This window comes from Ixodes scapularis, unplaced genomic scaffold, assembly GCF_016920785.2.
Source record: "Ixodes scapularis isolate PalLabHiFi unplaced genomic scaffold, ASM1692078v2 PGA_scaffold2__306_contigs__length_199485367, whole genome shotgun sequence".
NCBI classification, from domain to species: domain Eukaryota; kingdom Metazoa; phylum Arthropoda; class Arachnida; order Ixodida; family Ixodidae; genus Ixodes; species Ixodes scapularis.
Window position 1 is genome coordinate 99074400 of NW_024609857.1, and position 18744 is coordinate 99093143.

Genomic DNA, 18744 nt, shown 5'->3' on the forward strand with positions numbered 1-18744 from the left:
CGCTTGAATGAGACTTCATGAAGTGAAGTAGTGTGTGTTTAGCAGCTGTGGAGGTGTTAGTGATAGGAAGCGATGCGGGGTTCTGACTTTCATAGCGAACTTATTTGTTTTCCTCTTTGCTTGATTAGCGTTTTTTTTTTTTCTTTGTTTTTTTTTGCGCTTGCGCGTGCAATAGTTGACTTTTTCGGAGATGTCAGATGAGTGATTCCGAGAGCGAGCCTTCCAGCAGCCATGTCGCCCCGAAAGGAATGCTATTTAGTTGGAGGCAATCGAGCGTTCGCGTAGCGACAAACGTGTCCATTTACGTTCTTGTCATATCGCTCCGGAGGCCGTCGAGATTCGCACCGGGTGCCCCGGGTACCCCGGGTGCATCAAACGTCGTAGCGTTTAAACAAACTCGTTTTTTTATATAAACTGCTAAAAAAAAACGCTAGGTAGCGTAAGTTACCGCCAGATTTCAAATAGTTTGCTCGAGTTATTTGTCCATTTAAGTTCGCTTTTCTGTCTAGCGGCTCGATCGTAGCGACCGACGCCGCCGACCGCCGACGACGCACCTACGTACGTGCGTCGTCGTAGCTGCACGTAGCTATACGTCCGCCGCTTGGAGACTGTTTACTGTGTATAAAAGACATCGCACGAGAACAAACCCCGTCCTGTGTGCTCTCAATTCAGCTGAAAGGCGCCCGGCTCATGTGCTCGTCTCTCGCCTGTTCTCGGCTGCTGGCTGCCATGTTTTATGAGCACCCTCAGCCAACACGCTCAGCCGTGCTTAGTGGAAGAAAAACACGGTGTATCGTATTAATTTTACACAGCACCTCATGTGTAGACGAAAAACACAGATGGCTGCGTGTAAAACGAACACGTTTCGACGTGTCCGCTATGGGACAACGGTTTACACGTCTGGGCGTGTTATTTTTGCTAACAGTGTAGACAATGGACGTCGGTGGCGTTCCGTCTGGCTGCAACGTGGTGTTCATCTTCGGCTTCGGTAGCTTCTTTGTCCTGTCCGGCAGTGGTCCAAGTTCTGGGGGTAGGCCTAGGTTGCGGCGACTTGATCGGTTCTCGGTCCTCTCTTCGCTGGGTCCTCGGGGGCTTGGGGTCGGACCTGCACTGCGGGCCCTCGTAGGGGTGCGCTGAACGGATACGCGTACCTCGCACCTCCACCAAAATATCACGAATGACAATTGATAAGGCGACGATAACTGAAGAATCTAAACGTTTAATGGGGCGAACTTGTGCCCAAAACAAAAAGGGAGCAGAAGGAAACAGTAGAGCGACGCGGGCGTTGATGTCGGCGTTACCGCAGGATCGACCGCTGGGACGAGGCTGACTCGGCTTGCCAGGCGGAGCCCCTTTGTACACGCGTGGGCTTTAGAGCATTAGGCGTAGAAGATTCGGTGCATAAAACATTCTAACCTCGAATTACCCCAGACGGTTCTTGAATTTACCAGAACATCCCATTACAGCGTCAACAAAATGTGTAGACGCGGCCAGGAATCGAACCCTGGCCTTCTGCGTGAAAGGCAAGCGCGATAACCGTTAGGCCGCTGGCGCGCTGCCTACTTGGCAAGCTGCGCTTGCGGCAATATTCCACAATTGACTCCGTAAGTGTGATGTCATGGGTCCAAACAAACCGTTGCTAGGGTCGTTGTTATGGACAAATACATGTGCCTAGGTTTCGCTACGAAAACCCGACCGTTCAAAAATGGGGAGTAGATTTAAACTTCTAAAAATCACCGATATAGAAAGCTTGATTGGCATATATGTTTCGACAAAAGTGTGCCGGTAATCGTTTGTTTTTAAAATATTTACGACTGCAACTTCCGCTCCTCAAGATGCCTGCAGCAGACGACGAATGCAAGTAGTATGCTGTCTGCCACACGTCCGCCCTCCAAGCCGGCGCCGGCGTCTCAATCGTGTGAATGAAGACAATATTCTGATATTGCATTTGTTTGAAATATAATGAGTTTCAGACACTTATCAGAACTCATAGTGGGGTGCGATGCAAAATATGGTTTATCAAAAGTCCGGGCGTCGATCGAGATAATCGTCTGCTAAAAGATCGGATTGCACCCGTGAGAAAAGCACTTCAGGCGATCGATAGAGATCCCAAATTTTGTTGGCTGACCTGCGCTATGGGAGGGTGCTTCGTACCTGGTTGCAACCATCGCGTGGAGAAAGATTCTTGCAGTTTCTTCAGATTTCCGCAAAACCCAAAAAACGCGAAAGAACCGGATAAAAAACATAAGGTGAGTTTATTGCAGATTGTACTCTCTCATCGCGGATTCGATGGAGATCTTCATCGAAAGAGCACATTCACGAAATTTGATGTATACAAAAAAAGTACTGCGAATTTGCGGTATACATGCAATTTTTTAATAATCTGACAACCTCAATAATAATAATAATAACTGACTTACCTCGATGGAGTACTATTTGTTTGTCATGCTGACCTGCACTACGCTGGTAAAGCACTTCAGGTCGTCGTCGTAAATGATATGCCTGGCGTGGTTTGATTTTACGGCATTTTCATCCCTCTGAACTAAGCTGGGTTCTTCACAGAAAAAAACGCACATTGCGGAGGCCTCTACAGCCACGGCAATGCACTTGTTTTTGTCGCGTGTTTACCGATGCAGACGCCCGCTGCAACAGTGGCCAGCAAATCTATCGTGTCGTCTGCTACCAAAGCAAAGCGGAGTGTAATACTTCAGAAATGGCTTTCATTGTTGCCATATGACACTGAGACGACAAGAACACCTTCATAATTAGATATCAAGAAGTTAGGTTGCTTACAAAAAATTATTTCCTTGTAAGTAAAAATCTAGCCTCATGTGGAGTCTCCATGCATTAGTCCATAGCAACGTCCCTAGCAACGGTTTGTTTGGACCCAGACGTCATGTTGTGACGTCATCACTTACGGGGTCAATTATCAATTATACTCTCTAGTAGTCATTGCTAGCCACTTAAAGCCATTCCAGTTTGTAAACACTAAAGTAGCCAATAACTATCAACACTAGTTCCTACTATCACTTTGAAGCGATTTCAAGCCAATCTGACAAAATATAAATGTTTATAGACAAAGTAATTTTTAAGCATGGAAATAGCATATAATTGTTAATTATCTCATTAATAGACATCAGTAGCCATTTAACCCTTTGATGCCCAAACCTTTGAATACTGTAGACTTAAAAACCCGGACATGGTTTTAGAACGCACAAAATAACAAAAATGTGGTCTGAGAAAAATATTTCCTTTTTTCGTAATTTTGTTTCTGAAATGTTTTTCGTGAGCAACATTGGGCATTTGCAGCATTTATCTACGTCTAATTACCGAAAGGAGTCACGACCAGGGGGAAGGCACAGGCGCATTTCGAATTTCGCACAGTAAAGACGCTTTTAGCTGGATTTGCAATATTTGCACCTGGTTTTCTGCTCCGAGTTTCGGGGTCATTGGTGCATGCCATTGCACCTTACATCCACTGTCAGCTTTGGGTTTAAAGTACAGGTGATTTGATTTGAAGATGCAATTACATTCTTCATTACTAAGTGCAGGTCGCCTCGCCCTTGCGACAGAGGGCACTAAATTTATTGAGGCGCACATAATGTGGGAGAAATTACATTATTCTCGATTTGTTGATCCTGGGCAATACTGGGCATCAAACGGTTAAAGTCAGTCTGGTCAAAAATGAATACTAAGAGCCAACAATAGCCACTCGAGGCCATTACATTTCGTAATAATAAAAATTGCTCGATCATGATTATCAATAATTAGATCATATCAATAGCCATTTGTTGCCATTTGAAGCCGATCTAATCAAAAATAGGTGGCTATAGCCAATAACAGCCACTTGAAGCCGTTCTTATTCATAACCAATCAGATAGCAGATAACTGCTATTATACTGACTAACAACTATTAGTAGCCATTTGAAGCCAATCTGGTCAGAAATAGATCCTAATAGCAAACGATAGCCACCTGAAGGCAGTCCACTTCATAAACAAAAATGGCTGAGTTTTCAATACATTCATAAATATCTATTTGTAACCATATCAAGCAAATATATATAAAACTGGAGGCTGATAGCCAATAATAGCCAGTTGAAGCCATACTGATTTACAAACAGCGAAATAGGTTATTGTCAATTATCTTATCAATACCCATTGTCGACCATTTAAGGACAATTTGGTCAAAAAAGATGCCAATTGCCAACAGCAGCTACATGAAGCCGCTCAAACGTGCAAACAAGCAAACAAATCACATAATTATCAATACTAACCACGTTTAGCCATTTCAATCCATTTCAAGTCGATCTTATCAAAAAGTGGTGTTTACTGCCGATTATGGTCATTTAAAGCCAACGACATCCAATAAGACGTGTCTCGGTAGAAATAAAACAAATCAGTCAGCAAGCCCAGAAAAGGTAATCAATTTAGATTGTACAAAATCGCTATGCAAATCCTTACAAGACTACACAGCACACTCTGTATTTTGACAGCAAATGACCAAGCATATTACGAGCTTGTGCTCCCCATATGCTTCATCCAAAAAGTATATATATTTAATAGATTATTAATTTCTCTACTGAGTCAGACTCACTTGCTGTATTTCCGGTGAAAATAGTTAGCTGTCCACTCCATGACGCCAGGATCGTTTTCTGCTTCCGCCTCTTATTTCACTCCAGAGTTTCCTGTATTAGTCGCCAAGCTATTTGGTCCTTCCTTCTAAGCCAACAGAAAATGAATGGCAAAAATCTTCGTGTTGTGAGTTGATGGATGCGTAGTCAGCCCTTGTATAATTCCGAATGAATCTACAGTAATTTCGTTTATAAGGAACGAGTAGATACAGCACCATCGTAATGACAAGGTGATCACAAATACCAGATAAGTACGTGATACTACTAAATAGTAAAGGGTTTTCTTAGGCACATATTGGGAAAATTGCTACAGTGATTATTAATCTTAGAGGATTGAGTGATGATATTAAACAAGTTAAAGTTGAAACAAGCTTCAATAAACACTTCACTTGAAGCATAACCAGAAAAAAGAGTAGATAAGTCAATGTTCAGGTAATTGAAATCACCAAAAATTATCTTTAAGACTTTAGGATATTGACCTGTAGGTTGAGAGACGCACTTGTAAAGTTCAATAATAAATTCCTCATTGCTGTCTGGTGGCAGAAATTGCTGTCTGGTGAATATCTGATACCACTCATCTCAGGGGGTTCTCCCCATTGCAATGTTCTAACTTTTTTTTTAATATACCTTGGACAGGACCGACGAGCACGTCAAAATCACCGTACAGCCACACAAAACTGCTGAAAGAAAGCTTGGCGGGCTCTCTGATTTGCACGGCGCGATGGTGACGGAAGGCATTGCAGTGTGACGTTACATACAAGCTACAAATATATTCAGTGAAAACGTACAAACGACAAAGAGAAGTCCTCCCTTTGCAACTGTCTGCTTATCGGCTAAGTCTGCGATCTCATGGGACGCTCCGAGATAATTAAATGGTTTGGTTAAGCGCCTTCCAGTGACGTCGGAAGTGCTCGGGCGATAGGGTTGTGTTTTCCTCCCTTTGCCGAGAGTTGTTTACTAGAAATGCTTGAAATGATCGGGGGCATCGCTTTTCAAAGGTACTTCCCCTGTTTTCTTAGTTCTGATAGTGACCCTTGCGCCCTTGCATCCTCCTCACCCGAAGGAAGTGCGTCCGAAAGTCATCCGCTAGGGAACAGAGGGGTCATGTTTCTTCGTTTCTTGAAAGAGAGGAAACATCGAGATGGTATATGATGCATCTTTGGTTGTGCGTCGGATATTTGCTGTTAGCAAAAATTGTGCAATGTCTTGGAACGTAAAACGCTGAGATAAAACTCTGGATTCATTAACGCCTGGTAAGCCCTTTTGAGTAGAGACTTAATCTTATTCATTTAAAAGCAATCTTGTATGAGCGTAAGCGCCGAATCTGCGTAAAACGTTAAATAAACATAACAATAAACTATCGGTTTGAGGCTACAGCAAGTATTGATGATGGGTGTTGCATTTAATAATAATAATAATAATAATAATATTTATTTGCATACAAAAAATCTGATCCTGAGTGGCGTGCACGGCTGTGCAGAAAGGTTAAAACCCGTACGCGAGTGCGCCTGCCAGCCCGCCACCCAGGATGTGATAAAAAAAAAAAAAAAAAACACACGCACACGTATACCAAATTTGTACACAGGGCCGTAACCCAAAATGTTTTAAAAGAAAAATGAGGGTGAAATGTAGAGAGTAAGTTGACTCACACACACACAAACACACACTACACTACACCACTGTTATGACGCCTGCTGCTGTAGGTGCTTTGAAAACAAGCGACACATCGACACAGATTCAGTACGGTCCTGGGGAAGCGGCGAACGTATCCTGAGCGGGGCCGAGATGAAGTCCTCGATGCCGGCTAAGATCGGCGAGGAACTGTGGTGTTTGGTACGCGCTCGAATAAGTTCAGGCTGTCCCGATCTCTTGTTAATCCTTGGGATGGTCGCAAGGTACGTCCCTTTGAGCGAGCCGTCGAGAAGTCGGCAGGTAAGGCCTACCCTGGCGACTCTTCTTCGATGTGCCAGGGAATGCCATTTGAGATCCTTAAGCCGACTGGCGTAGGGCAACGCAGGATTGTGTTGGCGAGTAAAGTATGTCCGAGTAGCACGCCGCTGCACGCTTTCCAGGCTGTCAACCAAATTAGTTTGATGTGGGCACCACACCGCACTACAGTACTCGAGATGCGGAAGAACGAGTGCGGTGTATAGTACACGGAAGGTGGTAGGACCGCACGCTTTGGAAACTCGTGTCACGAATCCCAAAAGACGTCGGGCTTTGGCAACAGCATTGGCAACGTGCAGAGAGAATGTTAAGTTAGGGGTAAACGTCACACCCAGAATTGGTAATGATGTGACCGATGTAAGAGGTGTTGCAGACACGGTGTACAAAGGGGCTCCTGAGCTGCGGCTTTGACTGACCCGCATGACTGCACACTTGGATGGGTTAAGAAGAAGGCAGTTTGAGACGGACCACTGCTGCACTATAGACAGGTTCCGCTGAAGGTTGGGACAGCTTGCGCGAGGTGTAGTTCGTGCAAGCAGAGTGATGTCGTCAGCATATTGGACTATCTGCTTGTCGATAGATTGGGAAAGATCGTTGGTGTATGTGGAAAAGAGAGTAGGGCCAAGGACGGATCCCTGAGGTACCCCTGCAGAGACGGCGAAACTCTCGGAACGGGATCCTTGAAAGAGGACCTGGTGTGTGCGGCCAGTAAGGAACCGAGCTAACCACCGAAGCAAAGGTCCGCGGACGCCTGCCCTTCCTAGTTTCCGAAGGAGTATAGCATGGTTCAGCGTGTCAAACGCATTGCTAAAATCTAGTTGCACCATATCAGTCGAAATACCACAGTCAAGGTTGTCACTGACGTAGTGCATGATCGTAGCCAGTGCTGTTTCACAGCTCCTGTTCTTCCTGAAGCCGTGCTGTGTGGGAGAAAGGACGTTGTTTTCCTCGTAGAATTCAAGCAGCTTACTGTTGATCATGCGCTCAAACGTCCGACACAGTATAGACGTGATGGACACAGGGCGGTAGTTGCATGCAGAGTATGTTGATTTTCCTCTGCCCTTGTGAATGGGGGAGATGAAAGCCCGCTTCCATGTGTCCGGAACAAAAGCATTGTCTGCAAATGATTGCAGCATGTTCAGCAGGGGATGCGAGATGAGAGGGTAAAGCAGCTTGAGGAAAGTGGGAGCAAGGTGGTCAGGTCCGACGGAGCGTGATGACTTGAGGCGTTCAATGGCACTTTGTAGATCCTCAGGAGAAAACTGAATGGTGGAGAGTACAGAGGTGGGGCAGATGGTGCTTGCTTCCACTTCATCAACAAGCGTGTCTACATCAAGGTCACCTGAGTGGCTACCGTAGACCGACGAGAACTGTGTGGCGAAGAGTTGGGCAATATCTCGGGGAGCCGTTACGCGGCGATCACCTGATAGGAGGCACGGTTTGTGAGGGGTGGACCGCTGTCGACTAACGAATGCCCAAAACAACTGAGGATCGTCCTTGATCTTTCCGGCGATGATGCGTGAATAGTTGTTAAATGCAACGTAAATTGCGGTTTTCAGAAGCCTTTGGAGCTGCTTAGCTTCTTGGAATAAGACAGGACAGTGCATGCGGGCAGCTTTTTTAAACAGAGTCCGCTTCCTACAGGCCATCTTCAGTAAATCAGTGGTCATCCATGGGGACCGCTTTCGTCGCGCTGAACTTGAGGTGCTTGGAACGCACTCTTGCTGAATAGCGGCGACAAGGTCGCACCAGAGGTCGTAGTTTGATACACAGTCAGACCCTGTGGTGGTGATACACCACGGAACAAGGTGGGCCAGTTGGGACATATGGGCATGATCTGTGTTGGCATAATTCCAAAAAGTTCGGGCGATCCGTCCCGTGCGGGGCAGCGTGGTGAAGTATGTCAGCTCAATTGCGGAGTGGTCACTTCCAGTGAGGCCGGGAATGACATCGCAAGCCCGAACTTTCGCAATGTCCGAAACGAACGCCAAATCAAGGAAGCTAGTATTGCCGTCGTTTGACGTGTGTGTAGGTGCCCGACATACTTGGTAGAGTCCGGCGGAAGACACTGCGTCAAGAAGAAGGTCATCGACTCGGTCGCCAGGAACTGCCTCATCATGACCCCACCAGTCGATATGAGCGTTGAAGTCGCCCATTATCAGGATGCCTTTGTACGTCTTTTTCGCTGCGCGGTTCATTGAAGCGTCAAGGTGTTTGTACGCAGATTCTTTGTTGTGAGGTGGACAATAAACGCAGCCGAGAAGTATCGTACCGCGTGGCAGCAATAGCTCGAGAAACAGCGCTTCAAGTTCAGGATGTTCCAAATCATCGCGGCGTATCGCGCTGAGTCCTGAAGGGACAGCGATTAATATACCTCCTCCTCTGCTACGACGGTCTTTGCGGAATACAGCGTGCGACGAAAGGTCCAAAAGCTCACCGTCATGCACGCCTGGGTCGAGCCAGGACTCCGTGAGCAGTACTACCGCGTTAGGCGGCAATGCCGCCACCGTCATGCGCAAGTCGGTAACCTTGTTTTTCACACTGCGGCAGTTGGTATACCAGAGTGTGAGGCTCTTGTTGGTGCCATATGAGGCAGGCCCAACAGCTTTGATAGGCCGACTAGCTTTACAGGGGATGGAGCTTCCGGGGGCGCACACTGTTGAGGCGCTTGCTACATCGAGGGACGGTTCCGAAAAAAGGTCATCGTCAAAGACAGGGAAAGAGCACGCGATGCAGTGCCACTGATCGGAAGATTTGCTGAGCTTGCGGTACTGCGGCAGAGTCATATAAACGCATGATCTATGACACCAGTGATCACAGGAATCACAGCGTAGGGCAGCTTGGGTGTCGCGAATTCGCCTGTCACAGCGCCGGCAGACCGCCCCAGGACCAGGGTTTGGTGCAACGTCACCACTGATGACCAGCGATGGACGGGCCACGATCGACGGCGGCGATGGTGCCGCGGAGGAACACAGTAGAAGAAGAATGACCCACCGAGCACGTATATGACGTCCAGTTGTTCTGTAGCTAGGTGTGGCCGTTAGGCCTGACTGGCTGGAGAGGACGCAAGACCCTTGCACAGCCGAGGAAATATCAGGACCTTGGGAGACCGGCTGGCTATCCCCAGTAAGGCGTCTTGGGAACTGCAGAAGGATGGCGCTGCAGATGAAAGGCACTAAGCACGCCACACCGCGAAAATGCGGACCTTGGTGCCGGTGCGACAACTCGGTGGCCATCTTCCTCTTCTTCTGTGGTGGTGATGATCTCTTGGTTAGCGAAAACAACGCCGCCATTTGGAAAGATTTGATTCTCTGGAAATAAAATCTACCAGCCTATACTTCGCTTCGTCTTTAGTTCCAGTCGCAGCCGACATTACGAGAGAAGGGAACCAATCGAGCAACGTCAAAAGCGCAAATCTTTAGGCCTTTCGCGTTTATGATTGGTTCAGCAATCATAAAACACGTGCAAAAACATGACGCACACCATGATTGTGCGCTTTTGACGCTGGTTGATTGGTCCCATCAGCTCGTAGCGTCGGCTGTGTCCGGACTTAAGATGAAATTAGGTATATACATTCTTAGGCTTATTTCTATATTACCATGATTTGAGCTCATATAAAAATGCAGCAAGCATACCAGCCCTACAAATATCTATAAATAATTGCATTTTTTTTTATACGCAAGACTCGAGGGAAGTTCCTAAACTTCTCCAGTTAGCTTTATGAGTTTTTTTTTTAATACCTATTTGACAAACATGTTATCTTTTTTTTTCAAAACTTGGGATCTTCAGATCACCAAATCCAATTAAAACTTGGCGCTTTTCTCCGCCACTGTGTTACGTATTCGTGCTACACTTACCTCATTTTAAATGCAAATTCTAACGCTCGCTCCTTGTTATTCAATTTCCAAGTACAGCGAAGGTTGCTCCGGTTACGTACGTCATTGGGGTGGCATCGAAATGTAGATACAAGTTATAAATTTCTTGCTGCTACGCGTGCATATTTCTTTAATCCGAAACTCCAGTTTCAAAGAATTGTCCGAAAGGACAATCACGGGTCATCCAACAAGCAGCGCCTGTTCCCTTTGCAGAAGCGACCGCTCAAAATAGTGTTGAATGGCAAAAGCTAAGGTCTCAGCGAGCAAATCAGCAAGTCGGAGAAAGACACGTGAGAGTACTTTAACCCTCTAGTTGCGCGCAATGCTGTCGAAGTCACGGGTGGGAGAGAAAGGAAAACCACTATTGTACAAATTTCTTGTTGCAAGCTTATCTCCGAGGGTTACAAAGGTGATGTCTAGGACACCCAAACGAGGCTTCGGGTAAGAGGGCAGTTCGTCTTTCCCCTCTTCTCCAAATGCTTGGACTGCGCTCTCGCCCCTGTACGTTTGGTAAGGCCTGTCACGTGCTTCGCCGTCTTCGCTCTGATTCGCTCGAGGGAGTCGTAATGTTCGCTCTTTGCCAAGTTGCGCTGAAACCAAGTATCGTCTTCAATATGTTAACAAAGGACGATTTTTCAATTCATTTGGCGGTGCGAAGTGTAAGGAATATTGATTAAAGTATCGGCGGTTTTTTGTACCGCCAGGATAGAAGATAAGTAATGAAGGAGCCAGAACTTAAGGCTTCCGAGGCTGATCAAATTCCAGATGAGACCTGACGATCTTCATATAGCAGGATTTAAATTTGCAAGCATATATATGACTCTATCCCGCAACGGATTGTAACTTCTCTTTTTGTTTCTTTTTTTTTCGCTGTTTTGGTTTGTGCGCGTGGCAATAAGTATATGGCAGAGGTCGACTTCATACACTGTCAGTTTATTTGGCCGAATAACCGGCCTTCCAACCGAGCATTCTTTTTCTTTTTTTTTTTTAATTTTTAGCCACAGTGTTGTTTGCTGAGGAACCAAAGATTTTATAATTTTAGCGTGTAGAATTACTCGCGTGAAGAGTTCAGAAACACGTATGCGATCTACCCTAGACGTTCAAGGGTCATTTCTGCCAAACAAAAACATAAATAGCTCTAAATATTCAAGCTACATTTATTCGGACAAAACAATGGTGCATTATGATCTTCGTAATGATCTGTTGTCTCCGTTGTTGTTGTTTTCTTTTATCACAGTAGGCATTAAATTTGACCGTACCACTGTTTTTGGGACCACAGAAAGTTTTTATCCTTATTTATTTACATTTTTTTTTTATTTACGAACACTGGAAAGATTTTAAAATATGATAAAACAAACCTGATATGTAGTCGTGTGACTGCCTTTGTTCTCACACAAAAAATTGTGAAATGATGCAGTAAAAAAATTAAAATAATTTGAAACTGGTTCACTTGAATGTCAGAGCAGCTAGGTCTAAATCGGACGATCTTACGTTTCGTTATTAACCATTTAAATGCTCGTATGTCGCGATAATATTCACCGGAACATAGTATCGAGACGAAACTCTTTTTGTTTTCGTTTTTTTTTTTTTCATTCTGCCTTAATAAAAAACATTTTCATCAAAATCGTGCTCTTGGGTGGGGGAGAGGGGGGATATTTATGCTTGTCGCGAGTGCCGATTGTGAAATTCTTCTAGAATGTACGCTTGTTATAAAAAAAAATTATGAAATTCTTTGTATAAAACGTACTCTTGGCCTTTTTGCTGTTGTATATCGCCCGCCAAGCGCTTGCGTGGTGCGATTTTTTTTTTGTAATAAATTGTTACGCTTTCTATGCGAAAGCAAAGGTTTATTTATTTTTATGTTGCAACATAAATATAAATTCGTTAGAAGATGCCCGAACACTCATGATTTGTTAATATTATTATCGACAAATATGTTTCTGATCATGACTGCTCACCCAACAAGCACTACGCTGTCAACGTCAGCATTACTTGATGTTTTGTTAGTCAAGAAAACTAAAAGGGCAAGACTGGCCTCATAATTTCTGATATCAGTGAACATTTACCCATATTTATGTTTGTTGACAAGGAACAAGACTCGTGCAAACGGGGCAATACTATAACATTTCAAAAATTACACCAGTTTCACTGTATGCATTTAGATATAAGGAAAATTCCCTCAAATTAGGACGATATATTCAAGTCTGTCGACATATAAACTGCACTTCTCGGATTGCGAATATGCGGCAAAACTACGTAATTGCACCGTGCTCGACCGAAACAATAACCAACTGAGTAGGGAAAGAATTGAATCGAAGCATATTGCCAGGCTCGACAATGCATGCGTGAGCGGCACATTTCTCACCTTATCTGCAAAAGAATAAGCTTACCTTTAAAAAGATAATCGCGGACTATTTTATGGCTTGGTTTTGATGGGGGAGAAGAAAACAAAGACAAAACAATTTACAGATTTTATTTGAACAATGTGTAGATGAAAACGAAGGCCAAATACAAAGAGTTGTGAGTTTAGCGCTGTGTGCATTTTTGTGTCTGTAATTGAGGTGAGTGCCTGTTTTTGTGAGACGCTTATGCGCTGTGATGTCGTAACACGTCTTCAGAAGCTCTCCTTTAAACGCAGCCCATGAAGCCATGGTGCTCTTCCTGTTTTCATACCACGTCCTCGCCGTATTTTCAAGAGCGAAAAAAACATGTCGAATTTTGTCTTGGTCAGTCCACTGGTTGACCGAAGCAACCGGCTCGAATTGCTCGAGCCATCCTTCCGAGCCTTCGCAAGAGGAGAAACGAAAAGTCGGTGGCTCTCGGTTCTGCTGGAGGACGACGGCGGTGGGTGTCGCAGAGCTGTTCATTGCTGCCTCCAAGGCGTCAGCCGATTTCGTGGTCTTGTCGGGAAGGAGACCAAACTCAGATACGAGGCTGGTTGCACCGACTTGTCCGGTCGAGTGGATCAGGTTACGGGCTTCCGTGGCGGCTCCCTGGGGGTGTCCGGTGCATCGACGTCGGTACCCCGCACTTCCATCAAATTAGTCCAGCGCTTTAACGGCGCGCGTGAAGCAGTGTTGTAGACGTTCGTCAAAATAAGGAACGAAAGCTTGTTCCTCGCTTCTTCTGATTTTTGGAACGCGTTCCTCTCACAAGTTTTATATGTGAAAAAGGAACTCATTCCCGTTACAATTGAAAAAATGGAACGTTCCCTTACGTGTACATTACAGTTGAATTTTGCTGATTACCATATTTAGTTAGATCAAGCAAAGTTTTATTTTTTCTTATCTACCCCATTTAATGGCGACATACGAATTTGAATGACGTGATGGAAGGGCAGCAGGAGAAGAAAACTAGCGGAAGCAGGATATTATTTATTGATACATTCACCTTTAAAAATCTGAGCTTTTAACCATATTTATGCATGTGGTGGGTGATTCAGAGGAGCAAAATGTACTGTTACCCCACATTGCACGAGCCTTTTACAACAACTTCATACGTTTCAATCTAACAAAGTCCCTTGTTTGAACGATGTTGCTGTCCGCAAGACGAGCAAGTGAAGAAGGAAATAGGGCTTTTGGAAGGTAAGTCGTAAAAACTGCAGGCCCTTCTTTGTGAAGGTTGGATTCGTTCTTCAGATTGAAGGTAGGGGACAAGGAAAGAAGGAATAAAGGTTAAATTTTGGTTGTCGTTTAAGTAACCAATGTTCGGGATACAAGGGTGCGTCCACTGTATGTTAACCTGTTCTTTTGTTTTAACTGTAGGTTTCCTTGTGGAATTTCAATGGCGGTTGCAGTCGGCCTTAGATTTCTGAGTGTATGAGCCATTTGTGGAAGCAAAGAAAGTAGCTGAGATCGAAAAGTCCCTCTTTCTGTGTCGTTTCCTTCGACTAAAAGGTTTGCTTTTTGTACCGCAGCCTCGGGCTCTGAAAAAAAAATCAATGTCCACTAGCTCTCCTGCACGCGACTGTTACCATACCAGGACCAGACAAAAGAAACCCTAAGATAAGTAACCGAGAAGTTAACGAGATCCTTCTTTCTGTAAATATATAGTTTTTACACGTTCAGTATTTCCCTCTTAGAAATAGAATGAAAATTACCCCACTGGAAACAAAAATAAAAACACCGTTCCTTTTTCCGTTCCAGCAAAAATGTAACAAGTTCCCGTTCCGGTTCCACCCATGTAAAACGGAACGGTGGCGTTCCTTCGTTTCTCCTAAAAGGAACGCGTTCCAGGAACGCCGTTCCGTACTACACTGGCATTGAGTGACGGCCACAACTCATCGAAGAAACTGTTTGTTGGGTAAACTTGTGCCCCACAAAGAAAAGTAACTTTAATCAGCATGGCTGACAAGACCTGAGGCGATCGGCGATTTGAATGCCGATGTGTGCGACCCGGTCTTATTTTTGCACAGTCATGGTACATTCGATTTGTTAACATACGCCCGGAACCTTCAAGGGCATTCAAATTTATGCACGACCAGTGGCCAACGGCAATAAGTGATAACAGGGGACTTAGCTTAGCGTAGAATAAAAAGATGATAAGAGGCGACGTTAAAAAGAAACATGACAGTGCATACGGAGACAAAGCCAAACAAAACAGGCCACGTGGCGATATTAATGCAATGAAAACAAAAGCTGCTATATTCTGCCTACGTGGTTTAAATAACAAACTTGGAAACCCCCTTAATTTCGGGCCTTTAAACAATGAGTTTTTAAGTGGCATTGGAGTGGCACTTGGAGTGGCACTTGGAGTCATCTTTTTAGATAATATATGTAATAATTATGTCAAATATCTTTCTTCTAAGTTAAATAAATCTGTAGGAATTTTAAACAAACACACACATGTTCTCCAAGTGTAAAAAAGGTTTTGTATATTTAGTTGGTTTTATATATGTTATAAATTTTGTGTATTCATTAGCTGATAATAAAGGTAATGCTGTCTTGGAGAAATTACTTTTATGGTCAAAACAAATTAACCTTAAAATAAATATTGCTAAAACAAAAGCGATTGTCTCTAGACTAGTAAATAAACATTGATACTACCCTGCACGTCTATTAACCGTGAAACACTCAAAGGTCAAACTCTGTGATCTAGGAAATCAGCTCAGCGAATGATGAGGCGAAACATCCGTAAAAGCCTAAACATGAAGTCCGCGTTGTGACATTACGCAATTCAAAGCGTCATGCTTGCAGTGCGTAATGCCTCAGAGCAGAATTAGTTTTAAGGTCTAAACAGATATTCTGCCTCCACATTCGCTGAGCTGATTTCGTGGATCGCAGAGAATGGCTCTACGAGTGTTTTGGAGGGTGAGTAGATGAGCAAGTATTTTTAAGAGAATAATTATGCAATTACAATTGGTAGCAGACATATTGAAATTGTAAGCGATCAAAAAACGCTAGGCGTCATTTTTTCAGAGTATATGCAATCGGATCAACATGTATAACTCTCAACCCTCAAACTGGCAAAGGTGCCTGGCATCATCGGTCACCGTCGCTTTACATTGCCTACAGAAGTTAAGACCCATATTTATCACGCTCTGATTCGCTCACAAATCAACTATTGACATTTAGTCTGGGGCACAACCTTAAAGTAATATTAAAAAATATTAATTCTTTAGAAACAAAAATGCTTCGTTGTATCGCAAATGTACAATGCGGCAAACATGTCGAATCTTATTTTTGAGCTACAGTGTCATGAATATGTTCAGTGTTTAGGACTACCGTTTGTTATTTGCTTGCGCCTTTTCAACCTTAGAGTTTATTGTCTGTTTGAATTTTTTTGGGTTTTCTTTTTTTTTTTGCGAATCTACCAAATTTGTTTCAACGTGAATCAGTCATTATTGATCGTCACAGCGAATTCTGGAACGTTCCATTTCCGTACAAATTATGCACTGCAGTATCTTGCCCATAGCCTATCTACACTGCTCAACAACATTTGCATGACCTGCATTGATATTCATTGTAAGACTTCAAAAACAGTACGCACTTCTTTTAGTTTACATAATTTGGCATATACTTTTGTAGGAATTTTTCAATTGTTTTGATATGAAATGTGTTGAATTCTGTTGTACACTTTTGGTAATCTTTAAATAGGCTTCTTTTAAATCACGCATTCCCTCTACGTGCATGGGCTCCGGATTCAGTAAACCTAGCTCTTCGTACCTTTTTGTACTATGTCCTCGGCATTATGTTGCTGAAATAAAGATTAATTTGATTTGATTCAATTTTATTTATTTTCATTTGTGTTATTGCAATTCAGTTTGGGGTTATACATTCGTTTCAAGTCTTAATACAATGCATGTACTACAAAAAGACAATGAGAACAATAGCAAACGTTCACTACACTCATGCAACACATTCGATATTTAAATCATACAAAATAATTAGCGTACACCAATTATATAATTACCGTTTAACCACGGCGTATAAGTATACGTCACAAGGGCTCTCAGATATTTTTTTTCGACTTAGAGATTTTAAGGAAAGGGGACAATACTTTTAATCCAGACATTACCAGCCTTGGACAATTTCTAAATTTAGAAATAAATATGGAATGCAGACATTAGTACACAACTTTCTTTTTTTATTGCAGGACTATTTGAATGTAGACATACCCGAACTTTCAAATAGCTGCATATTCAAAATGTTGATTTCACTTCTTTTATTGCAAATGTGTTAGTCTTTGTTCTTTTATCTGGATGTCTGTCTTGCTACGTCGTAATGCTGAATTAGGAGCCCGTAGATGCGTCAAGTTGCATTTCTACAGATTCTTCTTCGGGCCCCTGTTCACCGAATGTAGTTGTGGCAAAAATTAAAGTCGTATCGTATCCTATGGTATCGGGTCGTATCGTATCGTATCATATCGTATCCTATCTTATCGTATCATATCGTATCGCATCGAAAAACCGTGGAGCGCTGAGGCATGATTGCAGAGAGGCAGTATTCCAGTTATATCATTACATCAAGAACAAAATGTACACAAAGACATACAAAAAAAACATCAAAACCACAAGCAGCACATGTCACCAGCATAGAGGTATCGACACAAGGGTGTGTATACAATGCAGTGTTGTACGGAACGGCGTTCCAAGGAACGGCGTTCCTGGAACGCGTTCCTTTTAGGAGGAACGAAGGAACGCCGCCGTTCCATTTTGCATCGCTGGAACTGGAACGGGAACGCGTTACATTTTTACTGGAACGGAAAGAGTAACGAAGTTACTTTTTTTCGTCCAGTGGGATCATTTTTATTTTATTTCTAACAGGGAAAGTATGAAAGTACAAAAACAATATCTTTACGAAGTGCAGGATCTCGTTAACTTTTTGGCTACTAATCTTATAAATTATTTTGTGTGGTCCTCGCTTGCTAACAGTTAAAGGTGCAGGAGAGCTGGTGAGCATTGATTCTTTTTTGAGTGCCCGAAACTGCGGTACAAAAAGCAAAACTTTTAGTAGTAGGAAAAGACAAAGAAGGAGGGTTGTTTTCAACTCAGTTACTTTCTTTGGTTCCACGAATCCTTATACACCAAGAAATCGTATTCCGACTAAAGCAATTTCTGAAGTTCAATAACGAGACCTACAATTACAAGATCACAGATTGCCAGTTATCGGACTTACCCTTGTATCCCGAACATTGTTCACTTAAAAGATAAACAAAAAATAACCTTTATTCTTTCTCTTGTCCCCCACCTTCAAACTGAACAGCAAATCCAAGCTTCACAACGAAGTATTTCTAGCTTTCAAGACTGACTTTCCAAAAGCCCTACCCTCTCCTTTACTTGCTTGTCTCGCGAACAGCAACATCGAGAAGCAACTGTTGTTAAGTTCTAACAGGGGAGTCTGTTAAATTGAAACGTGTGAGGTTGTTGTAAAACGCTCGTACAATCTTGGGTAAAAGTACATTTGGCTCGTCTGAATTGTGTTCTACAAGCATGGACATGGTTAATAGCTGAGATTTTTAACATGAATATATCAACAAATGAAACCCTGCTTCCGCGTGTTTTCTTCTCCTAGTGCCCTTCCATCACGACATACAAACTCGTATGTTGATTATTAACGGGATAGATAAAAAAATAAGAAAACTCTGCTTGAATTAACTAAATACGGTAATTAGCAAAAATACAAATGTAACGTATATGTAACGATACGTTCCATTTTTTTAAACTGTAACGAGAACGAGTTCCTTTCTCACAGATGGAACTTGTAACGGGAACGCGTTCCAAAAATCAGAAGGAACGAGGAACGAGCTTTCGTTCCTTTTTTTGAGGAACGTGTACAGCACTGATACAATGC